At 41.9% G+C, this 10,230-nt stretch overlaps 1 long non-coding RNA gene across 1 annotated transcript in view; it reads right to left on the bottom strand.

Annotated features, from left to right (window-relative positions):
- Positions 1-900: 900 nt before the first annotated feature.
- LOC113947719 overlaps positions 901-10,230 on the bottom strand; it is a 46,884-nt gene continuing 37,554 nt past the window's right edge. The window contains exons 3-4 of the long non-coding RNA XR_003527841.1: positions 3,016-3,248; positions 901-1,769 (exon numbers count right to left, since the gene is read on the bottom strand). This is a non-coding gene — a long non-coding RNA (uncharacterized LOC113947719). The remainder of the gene's footprint in view (positions 1,770-3,015; positions 3,249-10,230) is intronic.

Genomic DNA, 10,230 nt, shown 5'->3' with positions numbered 1-10,230 from the left:
TTTTGGCTGCCAGTTGCTGTTTGGCCCCAGAGAGGAGGTAAAACCAAAACACTCTCCACCGACTCCCCCTCCAAAAAACCCCCTCGAACAACCCAACTCCCCCCCAGTCCACAACATGCTCGCCCTGCAAATTGTTTAACACGCTCTGTGATGAATTAATTTGCGCGGGGAGATCTGGATCCCGGTGGCTGCTCCCCGCAGCGGGGCTGCTGGTCCCTTCCCGGGCAGCGGCGGTGCCAGAGCGGGGCGTCCCCCGGAGAGGTGCGGGATGCGGGTGGGGGCTGCGCCCCATCTAGGACAGGTTTGTTTAAGGTATTACTTTTTTTTTTCACCGTGTTTATCCTGCGCGCAGCCACGCTTTACTGCGAAAAGCAACGTTTCTCAACTGTTTTTTAAAAAGAATTATTATCTTTATTCCCCCCCCCGCCTTCCTCCAGCCGGGTCAGGGATGCGCTCCGGGTCAGGTCCTCGCCCCCGAGCCGTCTCTTCGTGCCTGTGAGTGACTTTTTTTCCCCTCTTCCCTGTCTGTGCCCTTTGGAATGGTGGGGAACTCACTCATTTACTCTCTGAAGGCTGCACCCTTGTCCCGCAGGAGCCCCTAAACCCTCACGTTGGGTGCGGGGCCGGGAGGCGCCGGCCCCGGGCGGGTACCCCGGGCACAGCCTGGCACCCGGCGGTGTTTACCCATGACTCAGGGCCAGGCGAGGGATGCAGGGGCTCACCAAGGTGAGGGAGATGGCAAAGGAGGTGCCAGGTAATAGATCGGCTCCGGTCCCGCGGGGCAAAGGCGTATTGACAGATCACGTTAATCAGTAATTCTTTTTATATATTTTTTTTTTTTCCTGCTGGGTGCCGGTGACAAACAGCTCCGGTCTCCGGGCTCGTTACCCTTTCGTGGCCGGGGCCCCTCTCCCTGCCCACCCTCCCGCCACCCATGTGAGTTTGTCCCCCTCACTCCCTGGGAAATCCCCCCCGAGGGAGGCCGGATGGGTTTCTCAGGGCATTTCTCCTTTCCAGTTTAATTTTGCTCGGGGAAAATCCTGTCACTCAGGACTACCTGTGGTGAAATCTCTTCAGTTGGCCAGGAAAGTCGGTTTTATGGTCCAAATGTCTCTTTTGGAAGAGAGGACGGGAAAAGCTTTTACTCTCCAATAGAGACTTCCCACATTACCTGTTCTGTTGACAAAGTAAAGTAAATCCCGCTTAAAAACATGATTCCTAGGCTCTGTGAGAATGAGGCATATATGTTTTTAGGGCTTGTTAGTGCCAGGTCATATTGACTAATTCCTGAATAGTTGCCATTGTGCCGCGCTTGCTAAAGGAACCCGAGCAAACACCGCCCGAGAAAGGCTTGTGGTTCCCTTCCACTGCCGGCTGCAGGCTCGCAGCCAGCCTGTCCCTCCCCTGCCTAATCTCTTCCTTCTAAATTTGTTTAGGAAAGAAAAAAAAAATAGATAATTCCTGAGAAGGTGGAGAGGGAGAACGGATCAAACAGCACGGCGAGGGTCATGCACCTCCGAGGCGGTCCCGGGGCGAGCATCAGCCGGAGGGAGATGGAGCGCGCCCGGGGGTTCCCGTCGCTTTTCCCGCTGAGAGGCGGTTTCTCCCTGTCCAGGAACGGGATGAGGGATCCCTGCGTAGGCTGCGGAGCAGGGTAGGGCTGTTGCCTTTGGCAGGGTGCGGGGCAGGACCCGCGCCCTGCACGCACCGCGCTGCGGGAGCGCCGGGGCCGGACCCGCCCCGACCCGCCGTTCTCCCTCCCCGAGGAGCTGTGGGAGGAAAACAACAACGTTTGTTCATTCCAAGCCTCGGCAAACAGCTAAACTAGTTTACACAGTTGGTTTTGACGAACGAATAAATTGTTTTCTTTAAGTACACCGTCCTAAGCAAGCACACACTTTAACTAGTTTTCCTAGGAGGGAGCTTTTTACTAGATTGCTTTTTCATTGCGTGGCTATCGAAATAAGATAATGACCAAAGAGGTGGAACCTAATCAGCCTTTTAGTTGAGTTTAAAGAGTCTAGAGGTAGTTTAAAGGTAGCTTTGGTCATGTTTGCTGGCCAGCTGCGATGTTTGCACTACCACGTTATGATGGGGAGAGTAATGTGTTTGACAGATAAGGGAAAGAGGCTAGCCAAAAAGCAAGGTCAGGTGTGATAAGGCTTGACACTTTTACTCATTTTTCACACACATAAAAGGAAACTTTAAAATATGAAGCGAAAAGAAGGAAAGACTCGACATGCTAACAGCTATCATAAAAACTGTACATTAACAAACCTTACTTCTTATTTAATTTGCCCAAAACCTTATCATAGTTTGGAACGTGTCATGCCTTTTAAAAAGAAAACCCCAACTTCTATTTTGTCAGCAACTAGGTATGTTCTAAAAATAAACCCTCACTGTTCATGGGATAACCACACAATTCCTCTTCTCCTTTTTCATGTTTTATCTTCACTTTTTAAAGTAGTTAATAAAATAAGTTATAAGCTGAAGATAAGAGCTTGTGAGTGTAATCAATAGTGAAGGGAGGGCATAAGGTTTTGATAGAGACAGAAATCCTGGGGGAAAAGGAAAAAAAAGTCTCTCTGGAGTTAAAATCAGTTCAAAATAAAAACACCAGGAACTGATGAAGAAATATAAAGTCCAATGTAACCAAACAATCAATGGCAAAACTCTCACAACCTTAAATAAGACCTGCTGTGACTTGAATGGTATTTTAGAAATACTGGTGTCCAGGAGCACAGCTCCATATTATTGATCCTCCATTCTATGAAAATGAATTGATTTTTTGCCATATACACAAGAATTCTAAATCAGAACTTACTATATTTTTTCTTTCAGGAAGCATTTCTGCCATCTTCAGTTGAAATCTAAGCTACATTTTGAAGATCAGTCCCTCAACATGTACCTTCCATTTCAGTCCACATTCAACAAAAAAGTAGTAAGACAATATTTGCAGAGCCATCTGAAACCAATTTTCAAAGGCAAATTAGGCTAATGTACAGAGGCACTTACACACCCATGTCCAAAATGTGGCTTCTCAAAATGCCTGTGCAGTTGCTGGTCAAAATAAATCCAGAATTTGTAGGCACTGCAGTTTTTCTCCTTGAAGCCTGGCAAGCACCTAGAATTTGCCTCTGGGCAGGTCTAAGGTGCTCTGTCCCTTGGCAGGGCTGAACAGCTTGGTGTTTTCTGCTTTTTCTCTGAGCTCTTCACAAATGAGGCTGCTGTGCTTGCCCAGGGGGTCTCTAAAAGAGAAAATGAACCGGGTGAAGAAAAAGGACTGACCTGTTGTCTCTTCCCTCCTGGAAGGTGTGCTTTTCCTAACTTTGCATCAGCCCTCTGGGGGTTAGACTAGCCCCAAGGGGATGGTGATCTAAGCTCAGGATCCTCCTCCATCTGAGAGGACATAAGCCCCTGCCCCATCTCTGCTGGGAGACGAAGAGGAATGGGTCACATTTTCACCAGTTCTTCCTGAAATGGCTCCATTCTGCAGAAAAACGGGGCCAGAAAGAATGCAATATGAACGTGACTCTGTATCTCCATGGTTAGAGCCAGCACCAGGGAAACAGAGGAGGAAATGTAGCTCTTTGGGGGACCTGGTAAGTCTGGGATCCCCTGTGCTTTCAGGCACCTAAAGCACCACTGCTGCAAATCCCAGCCCTCAAAACTCCCCAGTTTCTGATATCATTCCAGCTCATAAGGGAAGGAGATTGGACGTTGAACGGTCCCTTGATTCCCACTCCATGCAGGGCACCAGGGCAGATCCCTGAGGACGGACTGAAAATTCACCCAGAGGAGCCTGATCTTGGCAGAGCTTTCCTGCAGAGCTCAGTGCAGTGCTGGGTTTAGAGGTCCCTGAGCAAACAAGAACTCACGTCCCATGGCTGGTACCGTCACGCCAGCACAGCCCTGTGCCAGCAAACAGCTCCTAATCAGGTGGGGCTCAAATACCTGCATTGTTCCCAGCCAGTGCATTTGATGTGCACTCACACATCCAAGCATAGGATAGGCTTGAACACACACCTAAGGCTTATGAGATTTAGGTGCCTGAACACCTACAATGCTTTGGAAAATCAGTCTGACAAACCTGAGTCACTCAGGTATTTTTTATGATACTATTCTTAAGCACCTGCTTAACTGATGCCACATGGGGGATCTCATAGACTTCATGGAGACACCTCATGTCTAAAATAGAATTGAGGGCTGTGGTGAACAGGAATGAGATCACTCACCCACTTGGGGATCATACCATGTCTTAACACGCTGCTGGATCATGGCCAAGGCAACGAAAGTACAAAAAGCACACATGGGATAAAGAAGGTGAAAAGCAGTTTCTCAAGCTCAGCAATAGTCCTGAAAATAACCCAGCTCAGTGTCTTGGCAAAATCCACTGCTGCACTTCCAGCAAGGACTCATGTAAAGATGGTAAAGGGTTTTCCACATCACCCCAGCCTGGGAGAGATGTTTGTCTCCAGTGTGTCTCTCTGCCCCTGAGTCCCACAGAAAAGTGACTGGTGGGTGCAAACTTCCTTAGAGTAATGGGCAGGCAATGGTGGCTCCAGCTGGATTATATTTTCCATTTAAAAAAAAAAAAAAAAGAAACCTTAGGTTTCAGGAATTATTTTCTTCCTATAGGGACCACCTTGTACACTTTTTTGGTCTCATTTTAATAATCTATATCAGTGTTGTTTTTTAGTTGATTTTAATGTCAACTGGGGATTAATGTGCATTAATTAAATTGACTGTATTTTCTTTAATGAACACAAAAGGATTTTATGTTAATACTGATGATCCTAATAAGGATTCTGTCTACTTATCTGTGTTTTCTCAGCATCCTGAAATATTTTATTAGGAAGCAAATTAATTTAGTTACTATCACAGGGTAAAAACAAAAGCTATCAGGTGACTGCTGACTGGGTGTGATGATTAAGCTGTTAGAACTGCACTTAGCTGCAGGACTGTTCGTTGCAATGCATTATTTTAAACTTAATTTATGCTTTTTTTATGTCTGGTTTGGCATCGATTGACCTTTCTGGATTGAAACACACTATTAAATGAGCACCTGAGTAGCCTTAAAAGAGATGCTGGAAGTGAAACTGGGTTAGGGTCCATACCCCTTGCCTTGGAGAGCTGCTAAGAAGTAGAAAACAGGGAATTAGCTGGGACCAGATGCTACAGAGTGATTACAAACAGGTAGACAGGTATTAATGTGCAACCCCCTTTCAGCTGTTCAGATTGGTAACGCAAATTAGTTTTTAACTTGCTAAAAACCTATAATATAATAACAATCATTCACAACAAATGAAAGAAATACATTTATTTGCATGCATGAATATATCTGTGTCAATATATTTTTATACATTCACAGCTGCTCGGAGCTTGAAAGACACTTGACTTGCTGAGCAAGCATTTAATAAAAAGCCCATGGAAATGTTAATTAATGGTATTTGGTACTAAATGCTCACTTTGATGCTAAAATGTTACACTGTGCAGATTTAAAATTCATTCGGCATTTTTTGCCCTTGTTACCATCTGCAAATTTCCACCCCACACCCCATTCTCACATCAGGTTGCTGAAATAATTTGATAGTATTATAGCATATGCCAGTAATGAACACTAGGGATGGCTTCTGATCCCACTACACCTGTTTAACATCGTGGCTCTCAACTGCCTGATTCTTGTCAGTCGTTCGCCTCATTTCCTTGACTATCCCAACTCAAGCCACCCTTGGTTTTGCACAAGTGTGTAGGAAGAGGAAATGTCCTTCAAAGAACTCCCAAGAACTTCAGCAGCTGTCAGCTTTTAAATAAATCAGAGCAATTCCAATGAACTCAGAAAAAAAAATATTCTGCTGAACAGAGTTGTTCAGGCACAAAATAGTTTGTGAGATCCAGCAGCAAGTAGAGGTATAAGAAATCTGACAGTGGCTTTAGGATATGCTGGAAGAGGGGATCTGAAGGCTTTCAGGGGCTAAAAGCCCTCTTTGCACACTTTGACCACGGAAAGGAGCTCTGTGAATCCTACCTGTGATAATTCAGGTTTCCTAATGCCTGTGGTATTGGGAAATTCAGTCAAGAAAGTGGTAAATATAATTCAGGGCTGATAATAAGGTAAATTGCAAACTCTTTGAAAATATCTATATGACTGAAAGAAAATATTGCTTACATTTCAAAGACTTTAATTTTAACCTTAGTTTACAAAAATGTTACCGATCTGATTTACTAAACTACTTATCTTTTATTTACATTTGTCCTCAACAAGAACGTGCAAATGAAATCACAATAACAACTTAAACATATTTTAAAATAATTCCATTGGCTAAAATGTTTGAAAAAGGATTGATTTCTTAAACATACCAGAATTATTTTTTTTTTTTAGATTAAAATTCTTGCTGGAAAAAAACCTCACTGATGTGTCATTTGTAAGGAGAGAATAACACCTCTAAGAAATCCAACTACTCTATGAAATTCCAATGGATAGATGGCTGTGTAGATGTTTAGACATTTATTTCTTTATATTGTTTCTTTATGTTCAGTTCAAGTTTTCAAATGAATGTTTATATGGGGTTTTAATAACATTTCTGTTTACCTTGTGTCTTTCTTGACAAATTAACCTTTTTCAACAGTAACTATAAATTACATAATCACATTACAGCATTAATTAATTGAAGATATTAGTAGATGACCTATAATTAATATAAAATAATTACAGAAATTATTGTTAGTTTCGGCAATCTGGAGCTGAAACCCTATTTGTGATGTCTTATGCCAGTATTCCTCAGTGTGATTATAGTGTATGTTACAGTAAAATATCCCACTATCATTTTAACTGTGTGCACAGGAGAATTAATTTTTATGCCAGATATCCCCAGCATGTCCAGGCATTGACTTTTACAGAATGGACTGGGGGCATAATTATGAGCAACACATTTTGCACAGGTCACCAAAGAGCTCCAAACTATAAAAATATAGAATATAAAAATATAAGTGACACATTCTACCATTTTTTTTTGTTGCTGTTGTCTCTGTAGTCTGTGAATTGTGCTGGCATCTGGTTGCTGTCCTCTAAGGCTGCACTTTTCCTTTCTACCTGGCAGCCTCTACCACATCCCTCTTGGTCCTTTTGGAGCATCTCAAATGCAGTAGAGCAGAGTGTCTAACTTTGCCTAAGGAAATTCAGCTGTAACTTGACAAATTGGCAAAAAAAATTGGCCAAGGGGTTAATTCTCGTTTTAAAAAGTGTTTTGTGAGACAGTTAATGACCTATCCTAACTTATTAAAAAACTAGGCATGGAATGTAAGAATGCAGCAGATGTAGACTTGAGGGATTCTGTTTAGGTCTGCACTCTGGGTACTTTCTATACGTGAAAACTAGACCATAAATTGATTAAAATCCATCTTAATTCAATTATCTTTGTAATTGTTTTCTGTGTCTTCCTTTTCTATACATTCTTCCCCATTTAATAAAATGCATAACTCAATTTGCAGAATCTCAACCTTGCTCTGTCTCCAGAGGCCAATTCTGAGTTCTCACTCCTAGAAACACAGTGAAACCTTCCCAAGGATCCTAAACCTTCCTAAAGAGTAAACTAGTCTTCCAACTCCAAACCTTGGTCCCTCTCCTTCCTTAATGAACTGGGAGATTCATTTACCCACAGTTTGAAGGTAAAACTTTTCATATTAGACTTTCACAAGAAACAGGTTCATTTGCAAATATTTAGCAGGGCTCTGCAGCCCTCCCCAGGGGCAACTTGGGCAGAAATGTCAGCCTGAGAACTGTAGGACTTTCAGGAGAGTAAAACCACAAAGCTCTGAGCTGACTATAAATGTTACATTACATTTCATTATTGGTTTGGCACACACTATACAAGATGAATGTAGACATCTTTATCTGTGTGTTTGAATCTCTGTACACACATCTGTCATGAGTGATATTTTTAAGGTTGCTGCCTTGGTTAGATGAAGACAATAACATTTATTTGTGCAGGGATTGCACTAAATATTGGCATGTGTATAAATGGAGGCTGTAGCCAGAAAATACAATCCATAAAGATTTAGGGGATGTCGTTCAAAGCACACAAATCTATGACTTGTTCATATGCATCTATAAATAGCTGCATAAGAAACTCGAGGCAGTGTCCAGTCTAGATCATGGCCTTATAAAAGCAGCTCCTGTGCAAGAGTCCACTTTACAATTTCCTCTGCTCTAACCACCTCCTTTCATTGCAAATTTAATGAGTACTTTCAAGTGCACGACAAATACAAGATGAGAGAGTTTGGGGAAGCCTCCTTGTCGGGGAAAAGCAACACCTTGAATTAAAGGCATCAACTAGTTGAGCCTCTGCAGTCAAAGCTGTGTTTTCAGAATATAAAACTAATAGCATTCATTGAACTACTGAAATACTATAAAATAAAGGAGAAAAGTCCAGTAAACACAGCGCCTAAAAACTGCAAAGAGATGCTTTCTTTTGATCTGCAGGAGTATCCGTTTCTCTATATTGTGCAGGAATGATCACTCAGCTTAACCTGTGGGTGCTGCCTAAAGCAATATTTTAACAATTTGATATTTTTTAAAAACACCCTTGCAATTTCTTGGGACTTTCACTATTCATTTTTCCCTGGTTTTTTTTTTTTTTTTGTGTGTTCTTAAGCTAAAGAAAAATAGGATTTTTTTCCCTTCTCTTGTTTTGTCCGTAAACTGATTTATGTTAGAGTGAGTAGTTGCATTACACACCCTTGTGTAAAACATGCTGAACACTAAAGAATAACTCACTATCTACCACTTGAAGATTAATCTTCTCTTTTTTTGACTGTCTGAGACTACAGGGTACTCACAGCTGGAAAAGAGCATTCCAGCTACAGGTTTGTGTTTTTAATAGCATATGAAAGTTGTTGTCAGTTTTTTTGCAGCAGAATTTATTTATCATCATCATCGCCAGAATAAATCGTTGTAATTCTACTGTACATTTCATCCCCCAACCTCAGAGTGCTTTACAGGCATTAATTATCCCAACCAAATTATGCAACATGTAAATGATGCACAGGGATAATTTAACAACTACTAAAAGGAGCTAACTGTGAGGTAGCTCCAGAGAGGTTGTAAATTAGTTGTATGGGCTATCTGAATGAGTTAGTTGTAGCCTGGGAGAGCTGAAAGGTATATTACCCAACTAAAACAGCAATGTGGCATTAGCAGACTGAGTATAATTATGTTTTGGTCAAGTTTTTGGATCAAATTATCACATTATGCTGAGATTCACACTGAGACGGGTAAGAGCCCTCCTTCAGTACCATGTGTGTGCTGGCATCTTTGTGTTCTCCATTCACTAGGGATGATGTGCATTGATGAAGTCTACAGAAGATAGATAATTTTTACCTAGACAGGCCAAACTTGTGACTTTTGGCCCAAAAAAATCAAGGAATAGAGAGGAGTTCTGTTAATTTGATTTTACTTTTAAAGAAAATGAAACCATTCCTCATAAACTGCATTTACAAGGCTTTTCTAAGTTGCATCCCAAAGACATTTCCAACAGCATAGGCAATGCCACTGCTCTACTGGAATGTGGGTCACTCTAACTCAGACTAGAAACACCAGTACTGAGCTGTTATCTGGTGAGATGTGATGGAATCACACACCTAGGCAGTAAGGCTGAATGAATACAGAGATGCAAATATTTCTATTACCAATACAGGAACCAGGGGAGATGTTTCCAGCATGACTAGGCTCTTGGTGTGCTCCTCACCTCCAAGTGGAAGGAACTTAAAACTTTTATTTTGAATGTTTTATAGAAACTTTAATTAAGAAACAGAGAACATTTTGGTCTTGAGGGGAATGGTACTATTTTAAAATTTTACTGAAGCTACACTTTATGGAATACTCATGGTTTTAAAACACATTTGCAACAATAATGTTAATTTTGCTCTTTTTCCTAGGATTTATTAAAAGGTAATTGCCATCACTCTTCCCATCAGCTACTCACCTCAGAACAGTGGCTGTCCCTGACATCAGTCAGATGTTGCCATGGGAAAGAGTAAGTTGTCTTAATTGCACATGTTGCCACTTAAAAACACCAGAAGGAAAAAAAAAAAGACAATCCACAACCAAAAGCAATGACCAGGGAACATCTACATGAGTTTCTAACAAAGGCTGGAACGAATACACAAGGAATGGAAACTATTGCCTTTTGTAAGATCAGCAAGTCCAATTTTCAAACAACAGTGCTAAGG

This window comes from Corapipo altera, unplaced genomic scaffold, assembly GCF_003945725.1.
Source record: "Corapipo altera isolate COAL_440 unplaced genomic scaffold, ASM394572v1 50, whole genome shotgun sequence".
Lineage (NCBI taxonomy): Eukaryota > Metazoa > Chordata > Aves > Passeriformes > Pipridae > Corapipo > Corapipo altera.
Note: the sequence above shows the minus strand (reverse complement) of the source record. Positions and strands in the feature narration are given on the sequence as shown.